Source organism: Lingula anatina, chromosome 4 (assembly GCF_051362555.1).
Source record: "Lingula anatina isolate TDL-2025a chromosome 4, LinAna3.0, whole genome shotgun sequence".
Lineage (NCBI taxonomy): Eukaryota > Metazoa > Brachiopoda > Lingulata > Lingulida > Lingulidae > Lingula > Lingula anatina.
The window spans coordinates 4596316-4607765 of NC_141770.1; the positions used below are offsets into that span (position 1 = coordinate 4596316).

General features: G+C 31.9%; 1 long non-coding RNA gene across 1 annotated transcript; it reads left to right on the plus strand.

Moving 5' to 3' along the window:
• Positions 1–1536: 1536 nt before the first annotated feature.
• LOC147762113 (uncharacterized) lies at positions 1537–3900 on the plus strand. Its single transcript, XR_015334240.1, has 2 exons — positions 1537–2430; positions 3255–3900. It is a non-coding gene; the product is annotated as an uncharacterized LOC147762113 (long non-coding RNA).
• Positions 3901–11450: the final 7550 nt, after the last annotated feature.

Below are 11450 nucleotides of genomic sequence, written 5' to 3' on the forward strand. Positions count from 1 at the left end.
ACTAAAATAAAGTCTTAAATGTATTTGACAATATTAAAGGACCATTTCATCATTTTTCTACAGTTTTTTATGGGATAGTGAGATTTCCAAATGTTGTACATGACAGATTTAAAAGGTTACGAGAATTATGAGTTCAAGCACCTTTTATTTCCATGTCCAGTTCTTCCCAAGTACAGGTCACTTCCATGCTGTCCTTAGTGGTCACCTGGAGGCACCTGTTCCTAAAGGGTTCAGGCTCCCATGTCCAGCCAGACCCACGGTGGTAAGGCTGAATAAATTTAAAGAATGAATGAATGAATGAATGAATGAATGAATGAATGAATAAATGAACGAATGAACAAACAAACAAACAAATAAATTACTTGATGATATGTTAATGTCTAAAATGAAAAGTAAAATGTTAATATATACAATAAATGATAGATCAAATACACCAGAAGAAATGAATGAAGGTATGAATAAATAAATACTTAAACGTATAGGATTTTAATTTTTCTTTTCAATTTGAAAGATTATCATTTTTACCTCAGATCATTATTTTTGTAAAAAAAAAAAAGTTTCATACTTACATTTGTGGCTTAATGAATTTCCATACCATATTTGAGCCCTTGGGCAGGAGAAACTCTGCCCTGAGAGATGGGACTCCCATATCAGTGAACCTTGACAGGTTCACTCCTCACTGGGGGTCCCATCCCCCGAGGGCAGTTCCCCTGCTCACCACTTTTGCTTTCAATAAATTGTGTTTTAAAACAATTCTGACTGTGGCCATGGCTGCTAAAAATAAAAAGAAGAAATAAAATAAAACAGAAAGAAATCCTATCAATATATCTTTTTGATATTTACACTACAGACATTCAAATTGATCACTGGGATAATAACTGTTCGTCTTGGCCAAAAAATGAATTTTCCTGGAGTAAACAAATTTCCCATACTTACCAATGGTTAATGAATCCATTTTTACATTCAAAGTTAGTCCCTGTTTTTTTTCCTAAAAAGTTTTTTTTTGTTATAATTTCATATTACAGAGTAAAGCCATCTATGGAGTTCACGTGGTCCGCTGACAAGCTCAGATATCAGAATAATAGCTATAGCTGCTGTTTTTGAGGTAAAACGGATTATATTATATTATATTATATTATATTATATTATATTATATTATATTATAATTTATTATATTATATACGAGTTGTTCACAATGTATTTATTGTAAAATATAGATCTCATACAAAGAGTTAATTATTATCCCTTTAATTAATGTGAATAAAGAAAGATATATATCTATCTTATTTTCATATTATGAGCAAATAAAATGTTTTTTTTATTATTTTAAGTAACAAAAAAATAATTGCAAGAGTAGTTTTAGGCCCATACTGTATTATAAAACACATACAGTCTGATTATACAAACACACACACAACTCACGAGCACACTATTCTTCTTTATTAATTTCAATTCCCATATCTGCTGTCATCTGCAATATGTACAATAAATAAATGAAATCATGTTAAACAAGATACAAATCATGGAGTTCTGTATCTTAATTTGGTAGTTTGTGATGTATGCATTTGTACCATTATCAGAATGATCAGCAAAACGTGTGACATGAATTTTTTAAGAATAAAAATCAACCACATAAAAAATCATGAACAGGTAAAAAGGCGCTGTGTGGGCTTACATTGAACTTGCTGCAGAATTTCAGTATTGAATAAAAAATAAAACTCACCAGCGACTGTGTAGACATTGTCTCTTTGCTTTGTTTACTAAAACAATAAACAGGAATAATTATTGTATAAAAGAATTTCATTGGACGGTTCCTGTATTGTTTCCTTAACTTTAAACCAATCAGATTGACACTTCCTTGAAGCTCTCGACCTTGAGTCTTTCTACTAAATATCGCAATATATATCACCCTGGTCATATCTATTGCGGTTCCAGAACTCTCTCCCTCCTCGCACGAGTTTCTTAGAAAGCAGGCGGTGAACCTGTTGCTGATACTGGCCGCAGTCCTTTACAAATCCTAAGTCTCACCTCTTGCATAGCGCCATCTATACTAAACAATTTTTATAGGGCGTAGACTAGGCAAAGGGTGACGCTGAAAAGTCGGAATTTTCATCAAACGTTCTGCACACTGAGTTTCACCATACATCAGGACACTTTTCTTAGATGGTTTTGTTATAGATTCTATTGACAAACTTAATCGGTGAATTCAGGATGAGACATCTAAAGTGACGGACACATATGGTATCGACTGTGTCAGTTGTTCACTGTTCACATCACGATGCAATGTGCTGGTGAAGATTTTACAAAATGCTTCAGAATGTTGACGCTGCAGATTAAAACGCTCTTGGAGATTTAGCAAGATTGCACGCAGTCATCTAGTTCAGTTTTGTCATTCCCTTTTCATCTGCAATTACCCAATGCCTTATGAAGGTGAGGAAATAAAATGAAGAACTAGCGTTATTCCTTCTTATATAATTTTTAAGTGGGCCTTTTTCTTGTTTCTTTTGAGTCATCAGTCGAAATAGTAATATATATGAACTTAACTATGAATAACTAAAACTTCCCATGGCGTGTCCACTTACGTGAACTAGCACTACCATCCTGAGTTTCAGAAAGCACCATAAACCCACCTCTTTAATATCACTACTGGTACAGTGTATGCTTGAGCGTTGACTTACAACAACACTTTTTTTGGAAAATTTATTTTTATAAAGTATTTCTTTGCAGTTTATTTGATACTTGGACATAATAAGAGAAGGACATGAAACGCTGAGCAAGATCAAAGGATAATCAGCTTTATGCGAGCTCTTTGCAAAACCATGTGCATTCGGATCACATGACCTCCTGTACAGGTAGCGAGCATATCGCAGTTGTCAATGACCTTTTGTGTCATTGGGGCAGGTAGTTGGCGATAACTTGAGTCAATCCTTCGGGTGGATAAAGACAATAAACTTAAAGAGATTTACTTAAAAGTATAAATACAATTTGTTCTGTCAATTTGGAAGCTGTGTGAGAATTTGACATGTTTGTTCATGAAGGAATTCAAAATGCCCTTTGTGGTAAAGGCAATCTTGTTTTGAGCTATCAAAACAGCTTATCTGAGACAATGGGCAAATGTTTACCCGAACGCACATAGCTTCAAAGGAAGATGCCGCGTTTCACGTCCTTTCCTTTTTATGTCCAAGTTTGATGTAAGTCTAATATTCTGGATCTTGAGGAAAAACCCTGGTCATTGACTATTTTTTCTTTTCCAGTTCATCATCTGACTCCACACTACACTGTACTACACTGTACTATGAGGCACAGGACTATACTGCCACAATGGAACACAATGACTCCAGACTACTACACTGTACTAGGAAGCAGAGGACTATACTGCCACAATGGAACACAATGACTCCAGACTACTACACTGTACTTGGAAGCAGAGGACTATACTGCCACAATGGAACACAATGACTCCAGACTACTACACTGTACTAGGAGGCACAGGACTATACTGCCACAATAGAACACAATGACTGCAGACTACTACACTGTACTAGGAGGCACAGGACTATATTAAAATAAAAATAATAAAACACAATGACCGCAGGCTTATTTTCAAGATGGTCAGATAACAATATGAGTTTCATAAATCTTCATAAGTAGATCCCATTGTCTTCTGGATCTTTACATATTTCAGTGAATTTTTGAATCTGTAATGCTGCTTAATCACAGCCTTTCAGCAAGTTTTTCATCTTGTTCAATGTAATGCCTGATATTTAGGTGAATTTGTGCTGCTAATGATGTAAGAATTTTGATGTAAATTACCCAGGTATTTTAATGCTTTGTCAAAGAAAGTGAAGGAACAGTTTTAAGACACTTGAAAATAAAGTAGATTGTTTTAAAGATGTATTTTTTATTCTCTTCCTGTGGATCACACATGTCCTCCATATATGTTTATATGTGGTAATATTGTTGCTGTATCAACTTAACTTGGAGATGTTACCACAGCAATGACTGTAGTAATGACAGTAATGAGGAAGGGTGTAGTAAGTATTGCTTAGAATGAAGATGGATATCAAAGAAATGGGTTGTCAAGTAGTGGGTAACGACCTTACTGAAGCTGTAAATATTGTCAATTTAGTAAACTCGGGGAATTTAGAGATGAGTAATGGGTGCATTTGACCAGAAAATATCAACTTCTTTGTTTGACAACATGATATAAAATTATGTTCCAGCTTTAAAGTACAGATATTGGTCCATTTCTAAAACTGTTGCAAAGCTGATTCATATACTGCTATTGAAAAAGTTGTATGTAGTCACCTGTTATCAATTCCAGCATTCCCAACTTGTCCACATAGGGTGCCATTCACTCTCAGCAGGTTGGCTGTCATGGATCACATTTGGCATTGATAGCAAGAAGAAGTCTTGTATGTACAGTATAGGTAATTTGCAATCTCCTACACAAACAAACTCAAATCATTACATTTGCTGTTTTCTTTGAGAGTAAATAGTACATTGCAATATTGAAATATTTCTTTTCAAATTGGTTAATTCTCTCTTTTCTGATTATCAATTTCCAATAAACTTGACACTTAAAAAAAGACAGACAACTGATCAGCTTATCACAGATTTTCATTGTTGTTAATCGTCATTTGTACAGATTTCAGAAACATTGGACAAGATTTTTTCAAAATTATTAAAGTTTAACTGTTTTGAGTCATGGGATTTGCCAGTGATTTAGGCACAAACAGCTGATCAGCTTATCATAGATTTTTATTGTTGTTAAACATCAGTTGAACAGATTTCAGAAACAAAGGACAGGGTTTGTTAAAGTTATTAATATTTAACTAATATTTAACTGGAATTTGTCAGTGTTTTCAGTGTAATTTTCAGCTTTCTCAAATCTTGCAAAATTATTAACATTTAACTAGTTTAAGCCATGGAATTTGGCAGTGTTTTCAGTGTAATTTTCAGTTTTTTCAAAGATATTGTTGCAAGAAAATACTTTTCATTAGACACAGTCAAGAGATGATCTTATCACAGGTTTCTATTGTTGTTCAGCATCATTTGTACAAATTTCGGAAATATTGGACAACATTTGACAAAGTTATTAACGTTTAACTATTTTAATTTCCTGTGTTTTGCCAGTCTTCTCAATGTAAATTTCAGTTGTCCCAAATTTGTTGTCTTAAAAATCACTTTTCATTAGATACAGTCAACTGAGCATCTTATCACAGATTTCTATTGTTGTTAAGCATCATTTGTACAAATTTCAGAAATATTGGACAAGATTTGACAAAAGTATTATCGATTAACTATTTTAAGTCATTGCATTTGCCAGTCTTTTCAATGTAATTTTCAGTTTTTTCAGTTATATTGTTCTTTTTCCAGAGTACCCTTACCATGAAAAAGCAGACAGTGAAAGACAGCACCAAGAGCAGCATTTTGTCTTATCCATGTGTACAATACATGATATGTGGCAAGATTTAGGACATTGTCAAATGTTGTGATAACAGCAACCCATTCCAGAAACCCATTGTAAGGAGTAATCTGCATCTGTCATTGATAGTAAGGAGAAGTCTTGTATGGGTATATATTGTTTTCCAGATAACAGTTATAGGTAATTTGCAACCTCTTACACACACAACCTCAAGTCATCACATTTGCTATTTTATTTTATATTCACATTGCAAAATTATAAACATTTAACTATTTTAAGCCATGGAATTTGGCATTGTTTTCAGTGTAATTTTCAGTTTTTTCAAAGATATTGTCGCAAGAAGATACTTTTTATTAGACACAGTCATTTGATCAGCTTATCACAGATTTTTATTGTTGTAAAGCATCATTTGTATAATTTTCAGAAACACTGTACAAGATTTGACAAAATTATTAACGTTTAACCATTTTAAGTCATGGAATTGCCAGTCTTTTCAATGTAAATTTCAGTTTTCCCAAATCCGTTGTCCCAAAAAACACTTTTCACTAGATGCAGTCAACAGATCATCTAATCACAGATTTTTATTGTTGTTAAGCATCATTAGTACAAATTTCAGAAACACTGTACAAGATTTGACAAAATTTTTAACATTTAACTATTTTCAGTCGTGGGATTTGTCAGTCTTTTCAATGTAAATTTCAGTTTCCCCAAATATATTGTCTCTAAAAGACACTTTTCAATAGACACAGTCAACTGATCAGCTTATCACAGATTTTTATTGTTGTTAAGCATCATTTGTAAAAATTTCAGAAATATTGGACAAGATTTGACAAAATTATTAACGTTTAACTATTTTAAGTCGTGGAATTTGGCAGTGTTTTTAGAGTAATTTTCAGTTTTCTCAAATATGTCATCTGAAGAAAATACTTTTCAATAGATAAAGGCAACTAATCAACTTATCACAGATTTTTATTGTTGTTAAGCATCATTTGTACAAATTTCAGAAATATTGGACTAGATTTGACAAAATTATTATCGTTTAACTATTTTAAGTCATGAGATTTGCCAGTCTTTTCAATGAAATTTTCAGTTTTTTCAGTTATATTGTTCTTTTTCCAGAGTACCCTTACCATGGAAAAGCAGGTAGTGAAAGACAGCACCAAGAGCAGCACTATGTCTTATCCATGTGTACAATACATGATATGTGGCAAGATTGACATTGTCAAATATTGTGATAACAACAACCCATTCCAGAAACCCATTGTAAGGAGTAATCTGCTTCTGGCATTGATAGTAAGGAGAAGTCTTGTATGGGTATATATTGTTTTCCAGATAACAGTTATGGGTAATTTGCAACCTCTTACACAAACAACCTCAAATCATCACATTTTCAATTTAATTTATAATCACATTGCAAAATTATAAACATTTAACTATTTTAAGCCATGGAATTTGCCATTGTTTTCAGTGTAATTTACAATTTTTTCAAAGATATTGTCCCAAAAAACACTTTTCATTAGACACAGTCATATGATCAGCTTATCACAGATTTTTATTGTTGTAAAGCATCATTTGTATAATTTTCAGAAACACTGTACAAGATTTGACAAAATTATTAACGTTTAACCATTTTAAGTCATGGAATTGCCAGTCTTTTCAATGTAAATTTCAGTTTTCCCAAATCCGTTGTCCCAAAAAACACTTTTCACTAGATGCAGTCAACAGATCATCTAATCACAGATTTTTATTGTTGTTAACCAGCATTTGTACAAATTTCAGAAACACTGTACAAGATTTGACAAAATTATTAACGTTTAACTATTTTAAGTCGTGGGATTTGTCAGTCTTTTCAATGTAAATTTCAGTTTCTCTAAATATATTGTCTCTAAAAGACACTTTTCATTAAACACAGTCATCTGATCAGCTTATCACAGATTTTTATTGTTGTTAAGCATCATTTGTACAAATTTCAGAAATATTGGACTAGATTTGACAAAATTATTATCGTTTAACTATTTTAAGTCATGAGATTTGCCAGTCTTTTCAATGAAATTTTCAGTTTTTTCAGTTATATTGTTCTTTTTCCAGAGTACCCTTACCATGAAAAGGCAGGCAGTGAAAGACAGCATCAAGAGCAGCAATATGTCTTATCCATGTGTACAATACATGATATGTAACAAGATTTAGGACATTGTCAAATATTGTGATAACAACAACCCATTCCAGAAACCCATTGTAAGGAGTAATCTGCATCTGGCATTGATAGTAAGGAGAAGTCTTGTATGGGTATATATCGTTTTCCAGATAACAGTTATAGGTAATTTGCAACCTCTTACACACACAACCTCAAGTCATCACATTTGCTATTTTATTTTATATTCACATTGCAAAATTATTAACATTTAACTATTTTAAGCCATGGAATTTGGCAGTGTTTTCAGTGTAATTTTCAGTTTTTTCAAAGATATTGTCACAAGAAGATACTTTTTATTAGACACAGTCATTTGATCAGCTTATCACAGATTTTTATTGTTGTAAAGCATCATTTGTATAATTTTCAGAAACACTGTACAAGATTTGACAAAATTATTAACGTTTAACCATTTTAAGTCATGGAATTGCCAGTCTTTTCAATGTAAATTTCAGTTTTCCCAAATCCGTTGTCCCAAAAAACACTTTTCACTAGATGCAGTCAACAGATCATCTAATCACAGATTTTTATTGTTGTTAAGCATCATTTGTACAAATTTCAGAAACACTGTACAAGATTTGACAAAATTATTAACGTTTAACTATTTTCAGTCGTGGGATTTGTCAGTCTTTTCAATGTAAATTTCAGTTTCCCCAAATATATTGTCTCTAAAAGACACTTTTCAATAGACACAGTCAACTGATCAGCTTATCACAGATTTTTATTGTTGTTAAGCATCATTTGTAAAAATTTCAGAAATATTGGACAAGATTTGACAAAATTATTAACGTTTAACTATTTTAAGTCGTGGGATTTGTCAGTCTTTTCAATGTAAATTTCAGTTTCCCCAAATATATTGTCTCTAAAAGACACTTTTCATTAAACACAGTCAACTGAGCATCTTATCACAGATTTCTATTGTTGTTAAGCATCATTTGTACAAATTTCAGAAATATTGGACTAGATTTGACAAAATTATTATCGTTTAACTATTTTAAGTCATGAGATTTGCCATTCTTTTCAATGTAATTTTCAGTTTTTTCAGTTATATTATTCTTTTTCCAGAGTACCCTTACCATGAAAAAGCAGGCAGTGAAAGACAGCACCAAGAGCAGCATTTTGTCTTATCCATGTGTACAATACATGATATGTGGCAAGATTTAGGACATTGTCAAATATTGTGATAACAACAACCCATTCCAGAAACCCATTGTAAGGAGTAATCTGCATCTGGCATTGATAGTAAGGAGAAGTCTTGTATGGGTATATATTGTTTTCCAGATAATAGTTATAGGTAATTTGCAACCTCTTACACACACAACCTCAAGTCATCACATTTGCTATTTTATTTTATATTCACATTGCAAAATTATAAACATTTAACTATTTTAAGCCATGGAATTTGGCAGTGTTTTCAGTGTAATTTTCAGTTTTTTCAAAGATATTGTCCCAAAAAACACTTTTCATTAGACACAGTCATATGATCAGCTTATCACAGATTTTTATTGTTGTTAAGCATCATTTGTATAATTTTCAGAAACACTGGACGAGATTTGACAAAATTATTAATGTTTAACTATTTTAAGTCCTGGAATTTGCCAGTCTTTTCAATGTAAATTTCAGTTTTCCAAAATACTTTGTCCCAAAAAACACTTTTCATTAGATATGGTCAACAGATCATCTTATCACAGATTTTTAATGTTGTTAACCAGCATTTGTACAAATTTCAGAAACACTGTACAAGATTTGACAAAATTATTAACGTTTAACTATTTTAAGTCGTGGGATTTGTCAGTCTTTTCAATGTAAATTTCAGTTTCTCTAAATATATTGTCTCTAAAAGACACTTTTCATTAAACACAGTCATCTGATCAGCTTATCACAGATTTTTATTGTTGTTAAGCATCATTTGTACAAATTTCAGAAATATTGGACTAGATTTGACAAAATTATTATCGTTTAACTATTTTAAGTCATGAGATTTGCCAGTCTTTTCAATGAAATTTTCAGTTTTTTCAGTTATATTGTTCTTTTTCCAGAGTACCCTTACCATGAAAAGGCAGGCAGTGAAAGACAGCATCAAGAGCAGCAATATGTCTTATCCATGTGTACAATACATGATATGTAACAAGATTTAGGACATTGTCAAATATTGTGATAACAACAACCCATTCCAGAAACCCATTGTAAGGAGTAATCTGCATCTGGCATTGATAGTAAGGAGAAGTCTTGTATGGGTATATATCGTTTTCCAGATAACAGTTATAGGTAATTTGCAACCTCTTACACACACAACCTCAAGTCATCACATTTGCTATTTTATTTTATATTCACATTGCAAAATTATAAACATTTAACTATTTTAAGCCATGGAATTTGGCAGTGTTTTCAGTGTAATTTTCAGTTTTTTCAAAGATATTGTCGCAAGAAGATACTTTTTATTAGACACAGTCATTTGATCAGCTTATCACAGATTTTTATTGTTGTAAAGCATCATTTGTATAATTTTCAGAAACACTGTACAAGATTTGACAAAATCATTAACGTTTAACCATTTTAAGTCATGGAATTGCCAGTCTTTTCAATGTAAATTTCAGTTTTCCCAAATCCGTTGTCCCAAAAAACACTTTTCACTAGATGCAGTCAACAGATCATCTAATCACAGATTTTTATTGTTGTTAAGCATCATTAGTACAAATTTCAGAAACACTGTACAAGATTTGACAAAATTATTAACGTTTCACCATTTTAAGTCATGGGATTTGCCAGTCTTTTCAATGTAAATTTCAGTTTTTCCCCAAATACGTTGTCCCAGAAAACACTTTTCATTAGATACAGTCAACAGATCATCTAATCACAGATTTTTATTGTTGTTAAGCATCATTTGTACAAATTTCAGAAACACTGTACAAGATTTGACAAAATTATTAACGTTTCACTATTTTCAGTCGTGGGATTTGTCAGTCTTTTCAGTCTAAATTTCAGTTTCCCCAAATATATTGTCTCTAAAAGACACTTTTCAATAGACACAGTCAACTGATCAGCTTTTTCACAGATTTTTATTGTTGTTAAGCATCATTTGAACAAATTTCAGAAATATTGGACAAGATTTGACAAAATTATTAACGTTGAACTATTTTAAGTCGTGGAATTTGGCAGTGTTTTTAGAGTAATTTTCAGTTTCCCCAAATATATTGTCTCTAAAAGACACTTTTCATTAAACACAGTCAACTGAGCATCTTATCACAGATTTCTATTGTTGTTAAGCATCATTTGTACAAATTTCAGAAATATTGGACTAGATTTGACAAAATTATTATCGATTAACTATTTTAAGTCATTGCATTTGCCAGTCTTTTTAATGTAATTTTCAGTTTTTTCAGTTATATTGTTCTTTTTCCAGAGTACCCTTACCATGAAAAAGCAGACAGTGAAAGACAGCACCAAGAGCAGCATTTTGTCTTATCCATGTGTACAATACATGATATGTGGCAAGATTTAGGACATTGTCAAATGTTGTGATAACAGCAACCCATTCCAGAAACCCATTGTAAGGAGTAATCTGCATCTGTCATTGATAGTAAGGAGAAGTCTTGTATGGGTATATATTGTTTTCCAGATAACAGTTATAGGTAATTTGCAACCTCTTACACACACAACCTCAAGTCATCACATTTGCTATTTTATTTTATATTCACATTGCAAAATTATAAACATTTAACTATTTTAAGCCATGGAATTTGGCATTGTTTTCAGTGTAATTTTCAGTTTTTTCAAAGATATTGTCGCAAGAAGATACTTTTTATTAGACACAGTCATTTGATCAGCTTA